At 43.0% G+C, this 25,500-nt stretch overlaps 1 pseudogene; it reads left to right on the forward strand.

Annotated features, from left to right (window-relative positions):
* The first annotated feature begins 21,487 nt into the window (after nt 1-21,487).
* Nucleotides 21,488-25,500, forward strand: part of LOC132628515 (DNA-directed RNA polymerase subunit beta-like) — a 6,538-nt pseudogene continuing 2,525 nt past the window's right edge.

Here is a 25,500-nt window from a genome sequence, read left to right on the forward strand (position 1 = left end):
TCAAGAAAGTCATTTGGTGGACATCCACCAATTTATCCGTCACTATTTTCAGCCTCTCAGTAAGCAACTTGGAGATTATTTTGTACACCCCCCCCCCCCAATGGTCGTTTCGCTCCCTTGATGCAACCGATCGTAGCTACAATGGTTGTAGAGTCGACATTGAAGTTGTATTCATATAATCTCGAACTTTCACCAGTGTCGGACCCTTCAACGAAGTTGTTTCTTAACTGTAAACCTCTACTCCCCGAACCGCGATCGCTCCGTCTATCACTTCTTGCTGTACTGGGATCGGAACCGCTTTTTCCCTTATCTGATCTGAAAGTGGACCTTTCAGGTTGAGTGTACGGATGATATCTATCCCTTGGTGGTTGAAATTTCATTTCTTCTCCCCTTTTTGTTCTATCCGTATTTTTGATTCGATTGATCGGACCTGGTGGAAGCTCAAGCTGATCATCCTCCACCCGTATCTTGGATTCGTACCTGTTATGAACATCTGCCCAAGTAATAGCTCTGAATTCTAACAGGTTTTCTTTAAACTTTAGGGAAGCGTTAGAACTCCAGGGATTAAGTCCCTTTGTGAAAGCCTGTGCTACACACTCGTCGGGAACCGGGGGAAGCAACATCCTTTCCTTCTGGAATCTTGTCACAAATTCCCTGAGCCGTTCGTCGTCCTTTTGGAAGATCTTAAATATGTCAGCATTTTTTGCATGCGCTTTTCGAGCCCCAGCATAAGCTTTTACGAAGGCATCTGCGAGCAACTCGAAGGAAGGAATAGAGTGCTGGGGCAGTGTGCAATACCACTGCATGGCTCCTTTAGTCAATGTTTCACAAAACGTTTTCAGCATTACCGACTCAATTTCATCATCTTCCAGGTCATTGCCCGTTATGGCACATCTGTAGGCGGTTATATGTTCCTACGGGTACATTGTCCCATCATATTTCGGGATATCAGGCATCTTAAACCTCATTGGTATTCGTTTTGGGGCCGTACTGGGGGGGAAAGGCCTTTGGACAATATACTTGGTCTCTGGTCCAGTCAGAATTAGTGGTGCACCCGGAATCTGATCCACTCGGGAATTACAGTCTTCCACCTTCTTTTTGTTGGAGTCAATCTGTTTAGACAATGCCTCCAACATCTTTATTATCTCGGAAGATCCATCAGGCACCAATCGTTCTCAATCTCTGCTTACCTCGATTTCCCTAAGGATTGGCGCGGGCCTTCGGTTCGGCTCCGCTACCCTAACCTCGTTGTTATTCCTTTGGAGATGCGAGATAGCCGTTTGGTGCTGTATCATGGTTACCTGTTGTTCCTGTAATAAATCATAAATCACACGTAAGTTAATCTCGTCTCCTTCCTCTCCGTTCACCCCACGGGCAGTTCCCCTGTCGGCTGGCGTATCTCCATTGTGGTGAACAGCTACGTTTGAGTGGGCACAGTTGCGTCAGCAGGAGGATTTTCATTCGGATTAGTTGGTGCCATGATGTTCAATGGTATTCCATTGTCGAGTTAACGTCAAGGTTATCGTTGTTCGTATTGTTCGACATGTCGTTGTTAACCTGCGATCAAAGATAAACGGCAAAAGAACAAGTGAAAGCCGATTTGCAAAAGAATCACCGCTATTGTACTTAGCCCCACGGCAGGCGCCAAACTGTTTACCCCTTAAAAAGGTAACAATCGAATTTATAAGTGGTTTAAAGGATATGCCATTTGATTTGCTTTAGAATGAAAAAAGAACAATAATGAAATTCAGATTGCGAATAAAAAGAGTAAGAAATAGCCTTGAATTTTGGTGAACAGCCAGGCCTGAGACTTGAGTCTGCTCGGACCAAACTGTTGATGATCTTATTATCTTTATGCTTGACAAAACTTTGAAAAACAAATAGTATAATCGGGTATTGAATGGTAAAAAAGCTGATAGAGAAGGAAGATTTACTCCCCTCCCTATTTATAGTAGAAGAATTTACATTATACAAGGTAACTGAATCAATTTAAGATAAGGATCCCCGAAATATCGGGTTTGACAACTGTTCACTACGTTGTGCGGAAGAAAATCCGCAACGGGCCAGATTTTCCACAACATCGTCAGCTACGGGTGCATTCCTCCGAAAATTGTCGGGTTTGAATGTCTCTGTCCCGTTAAGCCAAGCTCTACTATCCATTGCTTCTTGTTCTGGGTTCGGATCATCAAACCTTGGGTCGGGGCTATCGATCCCGATATTTACCGTTTACAGGTTGAACGGTAGTATTTTGAAAGGCCAACACTCGCCACTACCTTATTGGTGCCGGACAATGATATGTGGTGGGTATGTGTTGTTTGCGTACTCATACTACACTTGCGGAGTTTGATATCATGTCTACTGAGTTGTTGTTAGAGTGTTAGGGTGAGCTGCTTTGATGATCCGCAGTAGTGGACTCCCTCTCTGTCTTTTCATTACTTTCTTATTATTTTCTCAAACAGTGTATTATGGACAAAGTTGTATTTATTTTCGGTTTTGTAGAACCCTAGACTGATATCGCTAGGTTTTGAGATTTTATGTATTTCTTCGGCACTTATGATATTTCAAGACATCTTTTATGAATTATTACTATTTTTTTCTTAAAAAAAATAAAAAGAATTATTGCATAAGGGCAGGGGAAGGAAAAATGGGGAAGGAAATTATAACGTGGGGATTCAAACTCTCACCAACACGGTGAAAATTCAAGTAGCGAACCAACTGAGCTAATAGATCCCTACGAACTATTAGCATTTCAAATGTTATTCTTGTCTTTTATTAATGAAAATTGAATAAAAGTGAAATTGGTATGTCTACCTGGTTGGAGTGTCACCACGATTTATGAATTTTGTATCGTGACTTGAAAGTAAAAGAAAATCTTTTCCAAATTTATTATTTTGGTTAGTTAAAATTTGGGAAAATATTTTTTCTAAGATAGCAAATTCCTTACAATTAAGGAAAATGACTTCTCTTAAATTACGAAAACAAGTTGCACCAGTGACATTTCATACTAATTGTCTCCTCCCCTAGCCTCAAACACTACCCATGTATACGGTAAAAATCGGATATATGTTAAACCGGTGAGACCAAATACCGAAAGAAGAAAGGAACAAGAACGTGCATGAAGGCTCCCGTTCTGAACCGGAGGAATGTTTGGACCGAAGCAAAGGAAGGGCGTCATTTGGTCCGGTTCCCCCATGACCGGGTTGATCGTTGCCATTGGTCCATTTGGTCGAAGCCGTTAGTCCGTTTGGTCGTGGCCGGTGGTCCGGGAGATCCGTTGCGCGGTTGCCATGCGTCGATGACGTCCTGCCATGTTCAACTGTCAATCGTACGGGTGTCAGATCGTACAGTCAACCTAATCCAACCTAACCCAACTCAGAGCCTTTTTATTATTATTTTATTGTTCATGTTGTATGAAGCGCATGGGGAAACACTATAAATAAGGGGCATTGTCCTACTCTTAGGCGTTGGCTTCTTCATTTTCAAGAACTCTTGTAATAGCAAAAACTATATAAAATCTCTCTCAAATAGCCGATTTTGGTCCTCAGTTGCTGTGTTCATCTCTTACATTTCTTAAATCAAATAACGCTTATATATTAGTAGTTACACGAGTCTATAGGAGACCATTGGTCATCAGTTGCTCCTTTATAGCATATTCATATATTTCTTTTCTCTATCAAATAAGTTAAAGATATAACCACATATCCTATACCTCACCTACAAATTTAATTGATTATCCAAAACCGGGGTAAACAGTTTGGCGTCCACCATGGGGCTAGGATAATAGTGGTCTTTTACCTTGATCTCTACCTTACCCATCAAAATCGAAAACATCTTCTGTTCGTCGCTGAAAAAACAGACTAAATGGCTGACAGTGGGCAATCTGGTCACGTCAACAACAACGAAATCGTGGCCGAAAATGAAGGAAGCGGTCCACGAGGACTACCAAACACCGCTGATCGTAACCCCATTAATTCGAGGGAGGGCCTCAACCATCAAAACACCGTGGACCAGGAGAATGCCGCCCAACCGGCTACCGACCCTTTAAATACACACAATTCGGTTACTTTGTCCCGGACTCAGGGCCGGAAAGAACCGAAAGCCCCAAATGATAATATTGACTTACGTTTAATTTTTGAAATGTTGCAAGAACAGAGAGCGGCGATTGCCAAATAGGGAATCGCAATAGCCCGGTTGCAAAACGGAGGGGATAAAACTACCTCGGAGGAGGCAAAGGGTGTTGCTGAACCCAGAAGAGATGAGGCACGGATGGTCGAGAGCGATGGGTCCGGAGCTGGGTCCTCCACCGAGGTTCTGAGAATGCTCGAAACTTTGGAAAAACGGGTAGACTCAACCGAGAAGAGGGTGGAAACGTACAACTCTCGGGTAGACCAAATCTCGGGGGCTCCGCCTTTACTGAAAGGGCCGGATTCAAAGAGGTACATCCAAAGGCCTTTTCCTCCGGGTGCAGCTCCAAAACTAATCTCGAAGAGGTTCAAGATGCCGGATATCCAGAAATATGACGGCACAACGGACCCACACGAACACGTGACCTCATATACGTGCGCTATAAAGGGCAATGATATGGAGGAGGACGAAATTGAATTGGTATTGCTGAAAACGTTCGGAGAAACTTTGTCGAAACGGGCATTGACATGGTATGACCATCTGCCCGAGCATTCGATCACTTCATTTGAAATGCTCGCCGATGCCTTCATAAAAGCTCACGCCGGTGCCATGAAGGTGCAGGCCCGTAAGGCAGATATTTTCCGTATAACTCATAGAGACGATGAATTACTGCGTGAGTTTGTCAACCGATTCCAAAGGGAACGAATGGAGCTTCCCCCGGTTCCAGAAAAATGGGCTGCACAAGCTTTCACAAAGGGGCTCAATGTTCAGAGCTCAACGACTTCGTTTAAATTGAAGGAAAGCTTGCTCGAGTACGAGGCTGTGACATGGGCTGATGTCCATAACCGATACGAGTCGAAGATTCGGGTGGAGGATGATCAATTCGAACTTCCCCCGGGGCTGATAAATGTGAACAAAAGTTTTGAGAGACCAAGGAAAGGTTACGAAACGAAGGCCGAGTCGTCGAGGGAAAGGTATCGGCCATACTCCCATTCGGAGAAGCCAAGCTTTAGGTCGGAGAAATCAAGGGTTAGCCCAAGCCAATTCTCCGGTCGGGGTAGTAAACGGGTCGAGCGCCCGTCGAACAGTCGGGGTCTCTCATTCAGGAGCGATGCCAGAAGCTCTGCCGGCAACAAGGATTTACCAAAGATATCAGAGTGAAACTTCAACGTTAGTACCTCGGGCCTCGTCTCGGCCATTGGCCGTGTCCCAGATGTAAGATGGTCGAGACCTCTAAGGTCGGATCTAGGCCAGCGGGACCCGAGCATGGTGTGTGAATACCATGGAACCCATGGCCACAGAACCGAGGATTGTCTCCAGCTTAGAGAGGAGGTAGCCCGATTACTGAGGAATGGTCATATCCGAGAATTACTGAGCGAACGAGCCAAAAATCACTACAAGGAAAGGGAGGCTCATCGAAGGGCCGAGCCTGTAGAACCCCAGCATGTAATCAACATGATAGTTGGGGGCACCGATGCCCCTCGAGGGCCGGTCATGAAACGGGCCAAGGTTTCGGTTGTTCGCTAAAAGCGCAGCCGGGATTACTTACCCGAGGTTTCCATCTCTTTCAGCAACGAGGATGCAGAAGGCATCATTCAACCGCACAATGATGCATTGGTAATTTCTATTCTTATCTTTAAGACTCAGATTAAACGTATTTTGATTGACCTAGGTAGCTCGGCCAACATCATCCGGTGGAGAGTGGTCGAACAGCTAGGGCTGCTCGATCAGATCGTACCGGTAGCCCGGGTACTCAGCGGGTTCAACATGGCGAGCGAAACCACAAAGGGAGAGATATCGTTGCCGGTTAATATCAATGGCACTATCCAGCAAACGGTGTTCTATGTGATTGAAGGGGACATGAAGTATAACGTATTACTGGGCAGACCCTGGATACATAGCATGAGGGTCGTGCCCTCAACATTGCATCAGCTGCTGAAATTCCCCACCCCGGAAGGGATAAAAACCATCCGAGGTGAACAACACGCTACAAGGGAGATGTTCGCAGTCGAGGAAGCAATACCTCGGCCCAAAGAATTGGTTCACAAGGAAGAAGATCTAACTGGAGGAGAGGACACCAAATAGCAATCAAAGCACACCGGGTCGGATCCGGGGTATGAAGAGGATGATTTCGATGTGCCCAGATCATTTGTCATGCCGGATGACTCGGATGCAACCAAGTCGACTGTAGAGGAGCTGGAGCAGATTGCTTTGCATGGTCTCATATAGATATGACAAGTATATCACCGGAAGTAGCCGCTCAGATGCTTACCTTGAACGGGAAGTTTCCCCCGGTAAAGCAGAAGAGAAGGCCCATGGCGGAAGCAAACCACGCCTTCGTAAAAGACGAGGTAACAAAGCTTTTAAAAATAGGTTCTATCCGGGAGGTAAAGTACTCGGATTGGCTAGCTAACGTGGTAGTGCTGCCCAAAAAAGGTAATAAATTTCGAATGTGTGTTGATTACAAGGATTTAAATAAAGCATGCCCGAAGGATTCGTTTCCGTTTCCGTTTCCTCATATCGATAGAATGATCGATGCGACGACCGGGCATGAGATTTTAAGTTTTCTCGATGCTTACTCCGGGTATAACCAAATTCGGATGCACCTGGAGGATCAAGAGAAAACATCCTTCATTACCCGGTATGGGACTTACTGTTATAATGTCATGCCTTTTGGATTACAATACGCCGGTGCAACTTATCAACGCCTAGTTAATGAGATGTTCGAAGAAGGGAAAACAATAGAAGTTTATATTGACAACATGGTAGTCAAGTCCCTGGAAACAGAGGACCATTTAAAACATTTGCAGGAAACCTTCGATGTGCTCCGCAAGTATAACATGAAGCTCAACCCGGGAATATGCGCCTTCGGGGTAAGGTCCGGCAAATTTCTGGGTTTCATGGTGTCAAACCGGGGGATCGAAATCAACCCGGACAAGATGAAGGCCATCGAGGATATCGAGGTGGTGAATAACGTCAAAGGAGTACAGAGGCTCACCGGAAGGATAGCGGTATTAAGTCGCTTCATATCGAGGTCCTCGGACAAGAGTCATCGTTTCTTTTCCTTACTAAGGAAGAAGAACGACTTCGTTTGGACACCGGAGTGCCAAAGAGCTTTACAGGAATTGAAGAGATACTTGTCTAGCCCCCTGCTGTTGCACACACCGAAGGCGGACGAGCCGCTTTTTCTCTACCTTGATGTCTCCGAGATAGCGGTAAGTGGCGTTTTGGTCCGAGAAGAATCAGGTACGCAATTCCCTATCTATTATGTAAGTATAACTTTGAGGGATGCGGAGACCCGTTATCCCCACTTAGAAAAGTTGGCGTTGGCACTGATAAGCGCTTCTAGAAAGCTCAAGCCCAACTTTCAATGCCACCCAATATGTGTAGTAACTACTTACCCCCTGAAAAACATCATGCATAAACCGGAATTATCGGGTAGACTAACTAAATGGGCCCTCGAAATTAGCGGATATGATATCGAGTACAAACCTCGAACGACCATCAAGTCCCAGATCTTGGCCGATTTTGTGGCAGATTTTACCCCGGCTATGGTCCCCGAGGTCGAGAAAGAGCTTCTGCTGACCTCGGTGAAAGCCTCGGGTATTTGGTCACTACATACGGACGGAGCGTCGAACCTCAAAAGTTCCGGGCTAGGGATCATCCTCAGAACCCCGGCCGGGGATACCGTTCGACAGTCTATTAGAACTGCTAAATTGACTAACAATGAAGCCGAGTATGAGGCTATGATTGCAGGTTTGGAACTGGCCCGAAGTATGGGGGCCGAAATAATCGAGGCAAAGTGCGATTCGCTCTTAGTCGTAAACCAGGTGAACGACGTCTTCGAGGTCAAGGACGAACGGATGCAGAGGTATCTTGAAAAAACCCAAGTGATACCACATCGGTTTAAAGAATGGATCATGCGGCAAGTACCTAGGGAACAGAACAACGAAGCCGATGCATTGGCAAATTTGGGATCCTCGGTCGAAGGGGAAGAAATCAACCCCGAGACTACGGTGCACTTGTTGAACACGGCAATAGAAAACAGACATGCCGAGATAAACACAATGGGTTTGACTTGGGATTGGCGCAACAAGTACATCGACTACTTGCGCGATGGAAAGCTCCCGAGTGACCCAAAAGAATCACGGTCATTAAGGACCAAAGCTGCGCGTTTCTGCTTGGTAGACGGCCAATTGTATCGACGATCTTTCTTTGGCACCCTGGCTAAGTGTTTGGGTCCTGGATAGACGGAGTATGTGTTGAGGGAGGTGCATGAAGGAACCTGTGGCAACCACTCAGGTGCTGAAGCTTTGGTTCGAAAAATCATTAGGGCCGGTTATTACTGGAACCGGATGGACGAAGACTCGAAATATTTTGTCCGAAAATGTGACGGGTGTCAAAGGTATGCTCCGATGATTCACCAGCCCGGGGAGTTGCTGCATTCGGTGGTTTCACCTTGGCCTTTCATAAAGTGGGGAATGGACATTGTCGGCCCATTACCATGGGCACCAGGTAAAGCCCGTTTCATTCTGTTTATGACTGATTACTTCTCTAAGTGGGTTGAAGAGTAGGCCTTTGAAAAAATCAGAGAGAAGGAAGTCATTGACTTCATATGGGACCACATCATCTGTCGCTTCGGCATCCCTGCTGAGATAACCTGTGATAACGGACCCCAGTTCATAGGTGGCAAAGTCAACGATTTCCTCGAAGGGTTGAAGATCAAGAAAATTGTATCAACCCCGTATCACCCGTGTGCAAACGGACAAGCGGAATCCACGAACAAGACAATAATCCAAAATCCGAGGAAAAGACTTGAAGCGTCAAAGCATCACTGGAGGGAAATATTACCGGAGGTGTTATGGGCATACAGAACCACATCAAAATCAAGTACGGGAGAAACTCCTTTCTCGTTGGTCTACGGGGCTGAAGCCCTTATTCCCGTGGAATTTGGTGAACCCACTCTCCGGTTCAGCTATACTACCGAGGAGTCAATCGAGCAGGCCATGGTCGTAAAACTCGACCTCACGGATGAACTTCGCGAAAACGCGTTAGTCCGTATTGCAGCCCAGAAACAGAGAATGGAAAGGTACTACAATCGAAGAGCCAATTTTCGGCATTTCCAAGTTGGGGACTTGGTGCTTCGAAAAGTTACCTTGAACACCAAAAATCCCAACGAAGGAAAACTGGGTCCAAACTGGGAAGGTCCGTATAAGATAACCGGGATCACGGGCAAAGGATCGTATCAGTTGGAGTCTGTGGACGGGCAACGGTTGCGTAACAATTGGAACGTGGCCCATCTAAAATGATACTACTGCTAAGGTATGGACTCCCCATGTTTTCTATTTAACCTTTCTCTTTTGCAGAAAAATCGAGAGCCGAATAAAGTTAGAATTTAGGCCTGAAAACACGTGTTGCACTCTTTTTCTTAGTACGGTTTTGTCCAAAAATGGGTTTTCCGACAAGGTTTTTAATGAGGAAACAAGTACAACGTGTTACTCAACGAAGACGAAGACAGAAGCCCAGAAATTCGGGGTCACACCCAATGAGTGGGGACTCGATAGCACTCATCCGATCTTTCAGCTCCGATCAGAGCTAGGGGACTATCACACCCACTCCGAAGTTTACCCCGGTTAGTTGAAACTGGAGGCCGCCCTCAACAAAATAAAATCGGACCTTCAATATTAGGTTCCGATGTAAAGACCAAACGATCAAAATGAATTGTGTCCACATAACATTTGCTACGGCAAAACCAAGAACCGAATCTTCTGCATTAGGTTCCGATGTAAGGACCAAACGATCAGAATGAATCGTGTCCATTTAGTATTTGCTACGACAAAAGCGGAAGGGAAAAATTCATTCTCATGTACACAAACACTTGCAATGCAAAAATTATGGAAAGTTTGGATAACAATATCTCGGATGACTTCCTGTTAAAACAGTTCACCCCGGTGATAACCGCCGTATTTCGGCACTATTCTCATTCATACACCCTATACCGGGCACTACGATCGAAATTCGACGAAAGCAACAAGGTCATAGCGAACCGGGCCGAAGTCATTAATCCCACGAATGGAGACTTTTACATCAAAATCTAGCTAAGGCTGAGATTCAGGTGTCCGAAAAATACCGGCCCTAAAAGATAAAAATAGCCAAAAAATTCCGGCCCTAAAAATGCCCGTCGTGATTGGGAGACGTCCGAATTCACAAAGCATAAAGTAAGTCCCATGGGCAAAACCTCAATAAAATCCTCGGACAAAATGTTCCGGATAAAGTGAGAAGCCGATATTCAGGCATAGTCAGAAACAACGACTATTTAAACGAACCGACAATTCAGGCGAAGGGCATAACAAGCAGTCATTCAAAGAAAAGAATCAAGAAAAACACATGTTCTATTTTTATAGAGGATTTTACATCAGATACCCCTACAAAGGCAAAAAATAAAAAGGTAAGTACAGGCCCTAAATCTATCCGGAATGGCTGGAGCCGGAGTGTTCGGACACTGTCCGCTCGGAGTCATCAGAGTCATCCCCGAGGGCACCCTTGTCCTCTTCCTCGATTCTTCTAGCCTCGAGAATAAGGGCCGGAAGATCCGTAAAGCCATGCTCGGCTTGCTCAAGGGTGATCCTCCGAGACTTCCATTTTTCATACTCAGCGGCGATAGTGGCATGAGCCTCGATGGCCTCCACGCTCTTCAGAGCTTCCTCCAAATTAGCCTCAGCCTGGGCTAACTTTGCCGCCAGAACATCTCGAGCCTCTCCGAGGACATCTTACATGCGGATGGCCAACTCGAGTTCGGCCTTGAGGGTGTCATTAGCATCAACCATCTCCTTAAGCTCGATTTTCAGATCATCGCATATCTGGGCCCTCTGCTCCGCCTTCTCCTCGAACACCCTCATGCGCTCTTTGTACCGGGCACTCTCAGATTCGAGTAGCCGGTTCCTCTCAGCCAAGCTCGCAGCATCAGACTTCACCGAATCCAGCTCCCCCCGGAGTTGAGAAAGGGTGGTTTCGAGCTCATCAAGCCTCGAGGAAAATTGAGTAAGGCCGATCTTGTCCTCGAGACTCCCGACTAAGGCCGATCTTGTCCACTTCGAGACTCCGGTTGTATTCGACCATCTCGGCCAGCTCTCTCTTTAACCGACGGTTCTCAGCCTTTGCTGCATCGAACTCAGGTTGGAGGTGGGAAAGAGCAACTACTCGGCTCAGCTCATCCTCCTTCACCTGCAGAAGGTGCTGCAATTTCTCCGTCTCTCGACTTTGGGCATCCAGTTGGCCCTTAAGATCGTCTACCTCTTGCTGAGCACGGACGAAAGCCTCGTTGACAAGCACCACACTCTGCAAATGAAACAAGTTAGAATCTTGAACAAACAAAGCTAAAAGTCTCAGTGAAATTATGCGAAGAGGGCTAATAAACTTACCGGGTTACCCGTGTGCATACCCTCGTTTATGAGGCACTGCCAAGGGACCCCGTTCATCTTTCGCTTGTCCGAGTCCGAGACCAAGGGCCTGAGATAGCTCGCCACCCCCACCGGGCGAGAGAGAAAACTGCAATCTTCCGGAACCGTGATCATAGCCGACCTTGTCCTCCTCGGCTCCACACTTGGGGCCGGAAAGGTGCGGACTAAGCTGTCTCTAGCACCTGACTCAGTGGTCCGACTAGCCGACCTCGTGGCCCGGGGAATCGGGAGATGACCGAATCCAGCAGCTTCGCCGGTTGCGGGGGGAGTATCCGAAAACATGTCTTCGAATTCATCCGATCTCGAGGGCTGAATTGGGGAAGTCGGAAGGACCTCAGCAGCTTCTACAAAGGCAGGGATCTCCGAAGACGCAACGGTCTCGTGCTCGGGCACCGGATGAATGTCAATGGGGACTTCGGTCTCCGTTAACGGTTCGGTCCTTTAAGCAGCTTCGGCAGCAGCCGCCCCCCGAGATCTATTTGCCCTTTGCAGGGGGTTTCTTCGGAAGATGTTTCACCTGAAATGTCGATGAAATCAATCGACCTTAAAGGAGTCGGGTAAAGAATCTCTTCCGCACCTGTGTGTGATACCGGAACCAAAAGTCCTTCTCCAGCAAAAGGAAGGGGTGGAACGGCGACAGCCTCCTTCGGGATCGGGGCCATGGAAGCATCGGCAAAGATTCTCCGAACAATAATGTCGGGTGCCGAAGTTGTGGGTTGGCTGCCATCTCGGGTCTGGGATCCACCGAGCCCTTGGGCAAACCTGAAAATCAAAGACACAATGAATACGGGTAGTAGAAGATGCAGTGAACACGGGTAAAAGCAAAGTATTACCGTGGTTCTGGGCGACCTATCGACCGCGTGACAGGTGGCCCCACGTTCGGTCATTGTGGGCATGCTGGCTAAGGAGTGCAGTGACCCATTCGTTCAGGTTCCGGACGACCGGAGGAATAAATCCATTGGCTGATATAAATAAGAAAAGCGGTGAGAAAGTGGGACCGAAGTTTGACAAAACATACGAAAGCAATTACTTAAGAGTTCAGGCTTACGCTTGTTGTTCCACTTTTCCGGAAAGGGCATGTAATTGTCCGGAATGATGTCCACGGTCCTCACCCGGACATATCGCTCCAACCAGCCCCTGTCTCTGTCTTCGTTCATTTTCGAGAAAAATGGATTCCGGCTATGCTTGGTGAGTTTTATTACGCCACCCCGGAACAACCTCGGGGAGTATAAGCGTATCAGGTGGGCCAGCGTGAGCTCTTTCCTAGCATTGTTGGCCAACAACCGAAGGAATGCTACGACCCTCCAGATGATCGGACCAATCTGTACGAAGGTCACGTCATAGGTCCGGCATATGTCTAGGATGACCGGATCGACCGGAGGGTCGAGCTTGAGAGTGAAAGGGTAAGTATACACGTACAAAAAACCTTCTCGGTGGTCAGTGACTGATTCACTTGGTCCGGGGGCAAAAACCCGAACCGGACGGGTGTCCCACCCGAAATCAGCCCGGACTATGTCGAGTTTCTCCTCAGTAATGGATGAGGGATATCGCCTCACATCATACCCCCTATCGGATATCGAAGAAGGGTTTTTGACCTCAAGATCCTTGTTGAAGTTAGGTTTGGCCGGTATAATGTCCGAGGCAGTGGGCTCGAAGGTGCTCTTTGCTTTAGCTGGAGACGTAGGCTCGGTTCCTTGAGATGAAACCGAAGGGATATCGTGGGAAGTGGTCTCAGACATTTGAAAGTATGAAAATAAGAAGTTGAGTGAATTCGGAAAGGAAGTTAAAAAAGAGTAAGGAAACAGACGGTTCAAGAAATGGCAAAATAAGAAGCAGCAACACTCAAACAAGAACGACGAGTGGGGAAATTGGCAGTGTCGTTTCCTTTCACGTAGCGCCAGCAGCAGATCAACAAGAAATGTGAGTTTTTCAGATGATTATGACCGAAGTTATGAAATGTGTAAAGAGGCAAAAAACTTGAGGCAGAGAGTTCAGTTGAAGAGGTAAAACGTTCAAATGAGGGGTAAAAGACCTTATATAGGCATGGGGCTGTGACAGTTACAATCCCTCGGCCAACCGGGGAGTGCCACGTGTCCCCATAATTAATTAAGAATGACTTGAAACGACGTGCGTGCGGCGGTTGTCAGAGCGGAGCATTCGGGATAAGACACGTGGCCGACGGCAGAAGAACGTGGCGCAACTGTTCCCGCCAAAAATGAAAAGATAACAACGGGCAAATGGAGTCACCGGTTTCGTGATCCATCCACTCCCCGTCACTCCGACAAATCTACGATCCGGGAAGTGTGGGGACTATCTGTATACGGTAAAAATTGGATATATGTTAAACCGGTGAGACAAAACACCGAAAGAAGAAAGGAACAAGAACGTGCATGAAGGCTCCCATTCTGAACCGGAGGAATGTTTGGACCGAAGCAAAGGAAGGGCGTCATTTGGTCCGGTTCCCCCATGACCGGGTTGATCGTTGCCATTGGTCCATTTGGTCGAGGCCGTTAGTCCGTTTGATCGTGGCCGGTGGTCCGGGAGATCCGTTGCGCGGTTGTCACGCGTCGATGACGTCCTGCCATGTTCAACTGTCAATCGTACGGGTGTCAGATCGTACGGTCAACCTAATCCAACCTAACCCAACTCAGAGCCTTTTTATTATTATTTTATTGTTCATGTTGTATGAAGCCCATGGGGTAACACTATAAATAAGGGGCAATGTCCTACTCTTAGGGGTTGGCTTCTTCATTTTCAAGAACTCTTGTAATAGCAAAAACTATATAAAATCTCTCTCAAATAGCCGATTTTGGTCCTCTGTTGCTGTGTTCATCTCTTACATTTCTTAAATCAAATAACGTTTATATATTAGTAGTTACACCAGTCTATAGCAGACCATTGGTCATCAGTTGCTCCTTTATAGATATTCATATATTTATTTCTCTATCAAATAAGTTAAAGATATAACCACATATCCTATACCTCACCTACAAATTTAATTGATTATCCAAAATCGGGGTAAACAACCCACCCCCATAGCCCCTATCCCAACCGCCCCCACACCTTACCCTCACCTCTCATCCGATAGTGTTTCCTTAGATTATATACCGACGCTTTTAAAATAATATGTTTTGATTACGTACCAAATACAAAAAAATAAATTAGAAAACTACTTACTTTTCGAGAAACAAAATATTTCAATGGAAAACATTTTCCTTTGTACCAAACACACCTTAAGAGTATCTTAATTTTCCATTGAAAATACATACCTTGCCAATGATTCTTGATATGCTTCTGGGCGCTCAACTCCATGGTCTTAATATAGAGATTTGACAACGCATCTGGACTAACAAAATAGTAGAGCATCTTTCTCAAGAGTTTTGCTTCGTCTCCACGACTATCAGTCAAACTCTTCCCAAGCAACTGTCTTACAGAACTTGGCCAGCAAACAGGGACCAACTTATTCTCGTTTCCAAACAAGAACTTGTTTGCGGCAGGACCACACAACACAACCATTTTTTCACCCATTACTGATGTCTTGAAAACCTGAGATTGATACTTGTCCATCCTGTCCGTCACAAATTTCTCTGGCCTTCCGTCCTGGTTTAATCGAAGATACTCCAGTGTTTCTCCGATCACTGGCCATTCATAGCTGCGAGGAGGAAGGTTCGATGACTTTGTTCTGGCTTTTATGATAAGATTGATGAAAAAGAAGAGAACACTTGCGGAAGAGGCAAAAAAGATTAGGTACACAGCTAATGTCATCGCTACTGTTTTTCGCTTCAAAATAATTTTATCATACCACATATACAGACATAGATACAAATATTTTTGGCATACAGTGTTGGAATAGTTAGTGTTGATGGTAGTTATGAGAATGAATTTCGGAGAGAAAAGAAATTACTTTTTTCTCATAGAAGAAAGTTACTCTTTTGAGAGAAAGTAAATTACTCTTTTCACATATTAAAACTTTGTGGTTAAGTCTGAAATTAATTAAAACGTTTGTAGTTTATGGCGAATGTGTCTATTACGAAAAGTCATCTTTGAATAGACGTGTCTGTTGCGAACAGATATCTAAGGTATTATAAATATCTGGTACTGCTTCAAAATAAAGGATGTACAATTACAAATTTCTTCTCTTCTTCTCTAAATACTCATTACAAAACGCAATTCTGTTCTTGTGGAAATTCAAGTGAATTGCTAAAACTTGAATTTCATAGGCTTTGTAAAATTCTGGAGGAATTTTACCACCATCCTTTCAGCAACGAAGTGGGATGCTTAAATTATGTGAAGACAGAAATTACACTATCAAAGCCGGATTAGTTCTTCCCCACTTTTAATATCTATTTTTCTAACATACGGAAAATTAGATGATGTCATATTAGAGTTTGCTTGATATGGAGGAAAACATTTTTAATTTTTCTTACGTTTAGTTGATCACAATAAGGTTTGGAAAATATTTTTCCTTTCTTTAATTAAAACAAGTTTCAAAAAAAGTTGAGTAAATAACTTTTACTCAACTTTTTTAGATAGGAGTAAGTTTTCGTTAATGATATCCCATGCTAATCGTCATCATCACGCTCCCAATAACCACCCTAATTTCAACCCTTGACCTTGTCCCCACCACCCACTCTTGTCCGAGTTCGGAACCAAAATAACTCAATAAAAATTCAAGTGAACCAAAATATTCAAAAAAAAAAAAATGGTACAAAAGTACCTTTTACTGCGATAAAGGACATAACCGTAATGGCACGGTTAAGTCCTTTAGCGCAGTATTTTACTGCGCTAAAGGATATTCCATCTCTCCTTTAGCGCAATAAAATACTACGCTATAGGAGTCCCCTATTTTGCTGAAATAGACCCTTATTACATATCACACTTTTTTACGTACTTTAACCGTATATTAATCATGCTTTGAGACTCCAGAACTTTAATATTTTATATAGAACCTTACTTATTTTTGTGCGATTAATAAGGTAGGCTCAATACATCAAGGATACGCAAAAATTCGGATGGTCGTTTTAGTGGTTGAAAAGTGCTCGAAGTTCATTTTTGTTTGAAGACTTGTTGTCCTTAGCTTTACGTTATTTATATTTTAGGGTTTCATGTTATATTTACATTGATGCTTAAATTTATTTCGAATGTGTCACTTTTTTTTTTTTATATTATCAATTTAGGATGTGACACTCTATAAACAATAATAAAGACTAAGATAATATTTATAAATATAAATAGAAACGCTTTAAATATACAATATTTACTTAAATTGTAAAAGATTATCGTATATACTAGTGGGTCCCACATGTAGTATGCCGGAGACTTTCCTTAGGCCTAAGGCTCATACCATCCCCACCGCCCTCGCCATCATCTCCATCGCCCTTTTTTCTCTTAATAACAGGGCGCTCCAAGTCATGATCATCTCCTCTTCCCCTCGCCCTTGCGCCCTTGACTATAACGTGCTTCTTCTTGAGATCTAGTCCCGCTGCCACGCTCAAAATCTTAGGCTGAGCTGGGTCTGGAAACTCGACCTCTTCCTCGTCGGGAGTTGCCACCGCAGGCACCGAAGGATGAACCTAAAAAATATATAATAATTAGTATCATTTCTTACTTATATTGAATACATTAATGTTTGTTGAATAATCAAACCTGTGTATCGACAGGCACCTGAGTAGGCTCCTGAGGTGGGTTTGTAGGCTCTTGAGATGGGTCTGGTGCTGAATATGATGTAGTCTCCTGGACGAGATGCTGTTCGAGGTACAAATAAAGGTTAAAAAAATTAAGTTAATATTCACCTTATATTGAATAAAATTGATTTTAATTAAAAAACTTACATGTGGCTCGATAGGCCCATGAGAAGATACCTCTGGCTCGGCAGGCTCATGAGTAGGCTCTTGAGTGGGTCGCTCTTGTGGATCCACTGGCGCTGAATCCTAAAATATGAAAAATTACGAAATAATAAGTAACATATATATTTAAAATAAGTACTTTAAATAATCAAATATGTAATTTAAATATTCACCTTATATTGAATAAAATTGATTTTAATAAAAAGCTTACTTGTGGCTCAACAATCACATGGGAAGACGCCGCTGGCTCAGCAGTCCTGTGAGAAAACGCCTGAGTGGGTCGCTCTTGTGAACCCACTGGCGCCAAATCCTAAAATATGAAAAATTACGAAATAATAAGTAGCATATATATTTAAAATAAGTAATTTAAATGATCAAATAAGTATTTTAAATATTAACTGGGATTAAAAAGCCATCGAAGTCAAGAATTCTGGGTCCGTCTAAATTCGTCACAAGCCGCTCATCAACTAATGACGCGCGTAACCGCCCAATCTACGTGATCACGCTCCTCCATGTATGCATTCTGGCTTGGTTGAGATGAAGACCCATGTATCTCAGCAAATAGGAGTGCCGACGTAAACGTAGGTGACTGTCCAGCTGAGCTGCCACTAGCCTGGAATGGCCGCGGATGGACTAGAACGGGAACAACCTCTGGAATGGGAGCGACCTCATCTGCCTCATATGCCTCATCTACTAGATGGTGTCCTCCACCACCAGGTCCTTTAGCAGCAGCACCGCGTCCTTTGGCAGCACGGCGTCTTCTGGCAGCACCGCCTCCTTCTCTGGCAGCACCACGTCCTCCTCCTGGTGCTGCCTAATACGCAGCCTCTGGAGCAGGATCATCCATGCGCCTAAACTCTCCTGCCTGCCAGATACCATCCTCGGATATCCGTACCATCTCCGCCGCAAGCCCCGCAACCCCAGAGTAAGGAATATGCTCTAACCCCAATATGCGTAATTGTTGTACGGCCACCAGCTGCATTTGTGTTCAACAGTAAAAAAATAGTTATTTTTAAAACGTAACAATTAATACAATTAAATAAATCTAAATACGATAAATCTACAAATGCCTCGTACTGCCCGCGAGTGCTGAGTATCCTACATCCCTTGCGAGATGCAAAGTTGGGTTGCCGATCAATCGGCGTGTGATCCGATGATACCAGCGCATGTAATCCTGAATCGGAGTCAAATGGCTGACCACCGCTAAAGTGCCCAACCTGTGCTGCCAACGGTGGAGCTGGACACCCATGAAAGCTAGAAATGCATCATCAACGGTGGCCCGATCGTCCCGCTGGTAGTGTCGGAGCTCATGACGAACGTCAGGGGTTATACTTTGTGTATGCCCAAACTGTCGTAAGACGCGCTTGGGCATATGGTCCTCAACGATGTCCAGGTGTGTCAATGGACACCGCGACCTCCACAACCCCTGACCTGCCCTGCAAAAAGCCGGCAACCCATCAAATATAGTAGCGTACGACGTCCATATCAATAGTTGCAAAACATATATATACAAATTAGTGATCATCAAGTATGATCAAGCTGGTCCCGGAATGGAAGAATACTATGGTGCATATCCACATCCCGGTCAAAACCCACCATCCACCTCCTCGCATAAGGCATGTCAATATCGAGGTGATGCCTAGGTACGGGCTGAAAAGGCAGCATCCTCTCCCACACCCATAACTGTAAGCGATATTAATTTTTTAGTCGTCGTTTCAAGAGGTTTGTTTTCATTAAAGGAACGCACACTTAAAATATTACCTGGAGAAGAGAAAAAAATCCATACACATCGCTGACATGGCCAATAGATGCTCGGCATAGGCATCTGTAGAGGTACGCCAAAATAGCACCGCCCTATCTGTAGTCTCCCAAGCGGTCCAGATGCTTCAAGAAGGCCAAATATCGTAAGCTGACATAGGCACCCGATGAGTTCGGGAATAAGATGCCCCCGAATATAATAAGAAGGTACAAACGGGCATGACGGTCAACAACGCCCTGCTGATTGTGGTCCTCAATAGGAGGCTCTGCCTCCAAATAAGTGCAGAGTGCACTAATCTGCACCCGACTCTATCCCGATATCTGGCCCGCGGCATCAAGCACGAAATAGGCGAGCCTAGTCAACTCTGTCACCCATGTACTACTAGGAGGAGGCTTTTACTAATGTATAATGGCTCTCTATCTACCCGCAATCCAAACAGGACCTCCACATCCTGAAGTGTAATCGCGGCCTCACCGGTGCGAAGATAGAAGGTATGTGCCTCCGGCCTCCACCGCTCAACCATGGTTGTAATGAGCGCCCAATCATGTTGTACCCGACCAACAGACCCGCAATGATAGATACCGCCCCGAAACAATATATCTAAGACGCGGGAGTGTAGGGGCGCTCGCCTAAAAGAGCCCACGCTCTTTGCAGCCTAAGGGGATGGAGCCTAGTCGATATCCCTATAGTACCAACCCATAATAACTCTTACCTATTATTGTCTTGCAAAGACAATACTGATCTATCATCGGGCCTCGGGTAAATATTCGGATCCATGAAAGAGTCGGGTCTGTAGAAACTAAATTAGTCATTATTGTTGAAATTAAAGAGAAACTATATTAACTAATAAATCATTTGTAGGGAATATGTGAATTATGTTCTATTATATCTTGTGAATAATTAACATGGGATAAATAGTCTCACAAATAAATAAAGTAACAATGCCATAATTAACATAATAGGAGATTACTATATTATTTGTAACTAGTCTTTATGTACGTACGTTGCACGAATATTTCTTGTTAATTTTTATAATATTATTTATATTCTATTTGATAAGAAACTTGAAAAAATAATATCTAGTTATTATCTTGAGTACAATATTTATTTTGAATGTATAAAAATCAAATATTTACTGCCTCGCATGATTCTGAATATTTGATTTGGTAATTTTGTTATCAATCTTTAGTAAATAGTCTTTTCCAAAAATTATTTTCACTCTCAAACCAAATATTGGAAGAAAATAATTATTTTTCAGAATAACTTTCGTCATATTAAATGTGCAGTAAATTTAATATGTGATAGTAAGGACACGGGGTTTTGAATTATGTGATGGCAAAGACTTTTAAGTTAATTAGTTTGGGAATCGAAATTCAGTAGTAGTATTTGTTTAGAACTCTATTTTGAATATGTGATATATTTTTAGTTGACCAAATAGCCAACACAAATATGATAAAATTAAACTAAAAGAGTATATTCGTCGACCACATATTTTTCTAGAAACTTTGCATTTTATCGTTAACGTATCTATTTATGAAATTCATAATAATTTTTATTTCCGTGAACATAAATATTAAAAGAAGAACTTTAACTATTCTTTTTTAAGTTTAGTAGATTATATTTTTTATTTAACATATATATTCATGCTTTTAAAATAATATAAATTTAACAATTCATAATCAATTAACAAAATAAAAATTCATGAACAATTAACAAAATATCAATTCATAATCAATAATTAACAACTAATTAATTAATAATTGCATATTTTAAAAATAATAGTACATTACTGTATTAAACAATTCATAAACAATTAACAAATTAACAATTCATAAACAATTAACAAATTAACAATTCATAAACAATTAACAAATTAACAATTCATAAACATATAAAAAATAATAAATTAGCCAAAAAAAAGGGGAACAGTAGCAAAAGCTACCCAGTCCGATCAAGAATAAAAAAAATTGTTTTTTTTTTTTTTGAAAATTAACGACAATTAAATGTTAAACATGCTTAGAATATAATATATGTAACAAAATAATAACAAAAGTTCATAGTAGAAAACCTTAATCAAAGATTTTTGTAGGGTTATTTTAATCGAGTTGTATGCCGCTTTTTTCCACAATGCGAGCTTAGAATCTTGCTCCTTGACTTGAATATACCGAGAATCTAAACTTTCCCGACGAAAATTAATTGAAAACGACGTATTATGAAGTGGGTACCACCTTAAAATTGCCTCCAATGGTTTTGTTTTTAGTTTTTTTTGCCTGTGGAGGGACCAGTGGTGGAACCCGATGGGTTTTTATGGGGACTGCTATAGGACAGTATTTTATTGCGCTAAAGGAGAGATGGAACCGCTAAAGGTACTTTTGTACCAATTTTTTTTTTTTTGAGGTATTATGGTTCACTTGGGTTTTTATTGGGTCATTTTTGTTCCGGACTCCGGTTGTCCCACACCCAAAAACCCCCTCCCCCCCCCCCCCCACCAATGGGGTCATTTGCACTTTTGTCCCTATTTTGTGTTGGTCTTTAATTTTTGTCCCGTAAGGCAAATAATTTTTTTACGGAGAATAACTTTATATTTTGCATCTTAATATTCCACAAATTATACCAATTACCTTAAAAAATTTATGCCCCGCCAAACATAAATTCCATTTTGAAGGGCAACAGTTAAATATCAACCCGTTTAAACGAAAAAAAAAAAGACCAGCCCATTTGAAGGGAAAACCGGGCAATTTCTTCCCAGCCAATGTTTGTGATCGATTCTAACTTCACGTATGAGCTAAAACTTCCCTTTTTTGTATGAACATATTTTTTGAGAAACCTGAAGTAGTTCAACAGGCTGAAGACTTATGTGAGTGTTAAATAAATGTGGATTGAAATAATGGTCTAATTTTGTTCGATTATTCCATTTAATTGGGCTATAAATGATGAGCTCATTTGTTTAGCTCAAGATGTCATCTAATCTAAAAGGCCTAAATTGATAACATGTGTCAAATCAAATAAAAGAGCCAGTAGGATCCCACTAGTCAAAATTGTTACACCCCCAAAAAAAATTTGTGTTACCGAGACTACAGACGACTTAGTATGGGCCCACGGGAGGGTAAAGATATACAAGGATTAGGGATGAAGATTCCGTTATATATGTATAAGAATATCATATAGACGACAGTGGAGGCCATATGGTGTAAGTTGGTTAATACGTTACTTGACAAATAGCCCTCGTAACCGTAAGTTAATGTGGGGCCCGCATGTCGGGATTTTATAAAGGGCATATGACAAGTTATATGAATAGTACATAGGAAGTTTAGAAAGTCTTAAGAGGGACACTTAAGCCAAATATGAGCATAAGCACTCCAAAAGGATGATTTAAGGATACGTTTTCGGGTGATCTATCTTTACGAGGCCAACACACCATTATACGTTGAGAATTTAGGAAAACACAAAATATGACAGTTGTAGATAATTGAAATACTTTTCCAACCATAGGTCGTGGGCCTTCATGCGACATAGGGATAAAAAGTTATGGACGTTTTAAGGAGGAAAGGTCAAACTGGCAGTGGGCTTGGCCCAACCCGACTCCAAGTCGGGTCAGGCCCACTTCCTTGGCTATTTAAGGAAAATTTTCACCCATTATCTTCCTCATTGCATGCCACAATATCTAGAATATTTTAGAGAGAGAGAGAGTGAGGAGAGATAGAGAGATAAAGCAAGGGTTCGATCAAGTTCGAGGCCCCGAATCCCGAGGCTCATGAAGGATAAAGTGTAATACGAGTTGTCGTCGTCGTTTCAAGCTAAATATTCAGCTTGGGGGATGATATTTTCGTGGTTGATCTGCTGCTAAGGTATGTATTATTTTCTCATCTTTGTTATTCAGATGATTATGTGGAGATTTAACGGATTAAAGTGTTAGAAATATAGTTATAATTATCGTATACCGAATATTAAGGCGTTGTGGTTTAGGGGTTGTTTTGGATAGAATTGTAAGATGAGTTTAGTCATATTATTGTTGTAAATTGTTAGATTTGTTGTTGTTGTTGGTTATTAGCTTAATTTGGAATTGTTGGGTTGGTAGGATTATAGGGGAGATGCTGTCCAAATCCCGTTAGGCGACAGAGTAAATGATTAGTTCGAATAATCTTGTTGGCCTAGTCTTAATCCCTATATTGTTGATGGTATTTTAGTTGACTAAGCTCGGGAAGGGACTCGAGGATTATCTTGAGGCATAAATAAGGTATGTAAGGCTAACCCTTCTTTCATATTTTGGCATGATCCCTTTTATATGACTCCTAAAGAACGTAAAACATAAGTACTCTATTCTTAGTTGGATTTGGAGTCGATATCCAATGTCTTGTTTCGTTCATGCTATACTCTTGTTGATAATTCGAAGGAAGCTTTTGCGATACATTATACTTACATGTTCACTACAAAGTAAATGGTAAATGAAGGAAACTCTAAAACTTGTTCTCAAAATCTCTCTAAAGGGAGTTGTAATAGAAACCACTCTGAAAGGGGTGCAATGTTTTGTAACTTCATTACATATTCATACTGTATATCATATGTATTGTTATTGTTCTACCTGATCAGTTGGATTATGATATTCTTAAGCCGGAAGCGGCTGCCCGAAGGGGCCACCCTAGCTAAGCCCGAAGCGGCTGCCCGAAGGGGCCATCATGACTACGCCGGAAGCGGCCGTCCGAAGGGACTATTGTGTTATTAGCCGGAAGCGGCTACGAGTAGGATATTCTATATTTATATTGTGTATGCTAGAATTTGTGTAAGGGTCCATATGACATGGTTCAAAGTGCTGTTCCAAGTTACTCCCAGGTTGCTTTCTAAACTTGCTTACTGTTACGTTTTTCCTTGTTTTATAATTCAGTATTGCCTTACATATTCAGTACATATTCCGTACTGACCCCCTTTATTCGGGGGCTGCGTTTCATGCCCGCAGGTTCAAGGATGCGGTTAAACGATCCAGCCACCTAGGAGGAGTCAGCATTTAGAGTCAGACAGCTCCACTTGCTTCGGAGACTGTTCCTGTTTTGGTATAATTTTGTTTGTATACATTATGGGCACGACGGGGCCCTGTCCTATCACTTATGCACGGTCATACTCTTCTAGTAGTCTACGGACAGCGTGGGTGTCATGGATACTGTCTGGCCTTGCCGGCCATTGTTTTGTTGTGCAGAAGTATCGGCAGTCTCGTTGGCTTGCCTTGTGATATGTTACGTATATATAAGTATGTTTTGAGATGTTTTAAGTTACAGATGGACTATGGTATTCTATTTACAGCTTTCAAACTTAGTTAAATAGACCCTATTGAATGCCATGTTTGAGTACATGTAACATAAGTTGGGTTATCGGGTAGGATAAGCTCGGTCACTCGTCATGTCCCTAGGTTGGGTCGTGACAAAAATGATACGACATGCCTCATCAAATTAAAGGCCAATTAAAATATGCCACGTGTACAAGTTACGTGTTCTGACCAATCAAATATCTTCATGTCAACTTCAATCTAATTGACCAAAAGATATTCGTCCTTATCACATCTTATTTTCATAATTCAGAAAAGGGGCCAGAATTCTAACAAGAAGCCAAAGAGAGCTTGTGATCAAACGCCGCAGATTTCTCCACAAGCTACAAGCATCCAAGCACTTAAGTATTTTTCTACAAGTTCTCAAGATCAAGACCACCAAATTCAAGATCAAGCGTCAAGCCCCTTGAATTCAAGTACAAGTCAAGATCAAGATCGAGACCACGAAATTCAAGATCAACCCTCATGCTCCTTAAATCAAGTACAAGTGAAGATCAAGATCAAGTCCACAAAAATCAAGATCAAGCTTTAGGCCCTTGAATTCAAATTTAAGTCAAGGCCAAATCCATCAGTTAAAAATCAAGCTTAAAAACCCTTGAATTTATTTTAGAAAGGAAGAATCGGAGAAATCATAGTGTCACACCCCAACCTTGGTGAGGCGTGATTGGCACCCGACACCTTACGGGACCGAGCGAACCAGGCTGTAACTCACATCGTCTATGTCTCGAATGGAAAAATAAGGCCAAGGTGGCCAACTATGAATATAATATCATGAATGAGTATATGTACGATAGACCCACGATGCCGACATATCAACTGACAAAAATAAGACTAGATGTACATAAGAAACTGTCTGTAAAGCCTCTATGAACATGAGTGAAGTATGTATGTCGGGACAGGGCCCTCGACATACCCGTAATACACAAAAACACATATGAAATCCCAGACTCGACAATACTCTAGAAAGAAGTGGAGCTCAGACGTTCTCTCTTT

This window comes from Lycium barbarum, chromosome 2, assembly GCF_019175385.1.
Source record: "Lycium barbarum isolate Lr01 chromosome 2, ASM1917538v2, whole genome shotgun sequence".
In the NCBI taxonomy this organism is placed as follows: Eukaryota; Viridiplantae; Streptophyta; class Magnoliopsida; order Solanales; family Solanaceae; genus Lycium; species Lycium barbarum.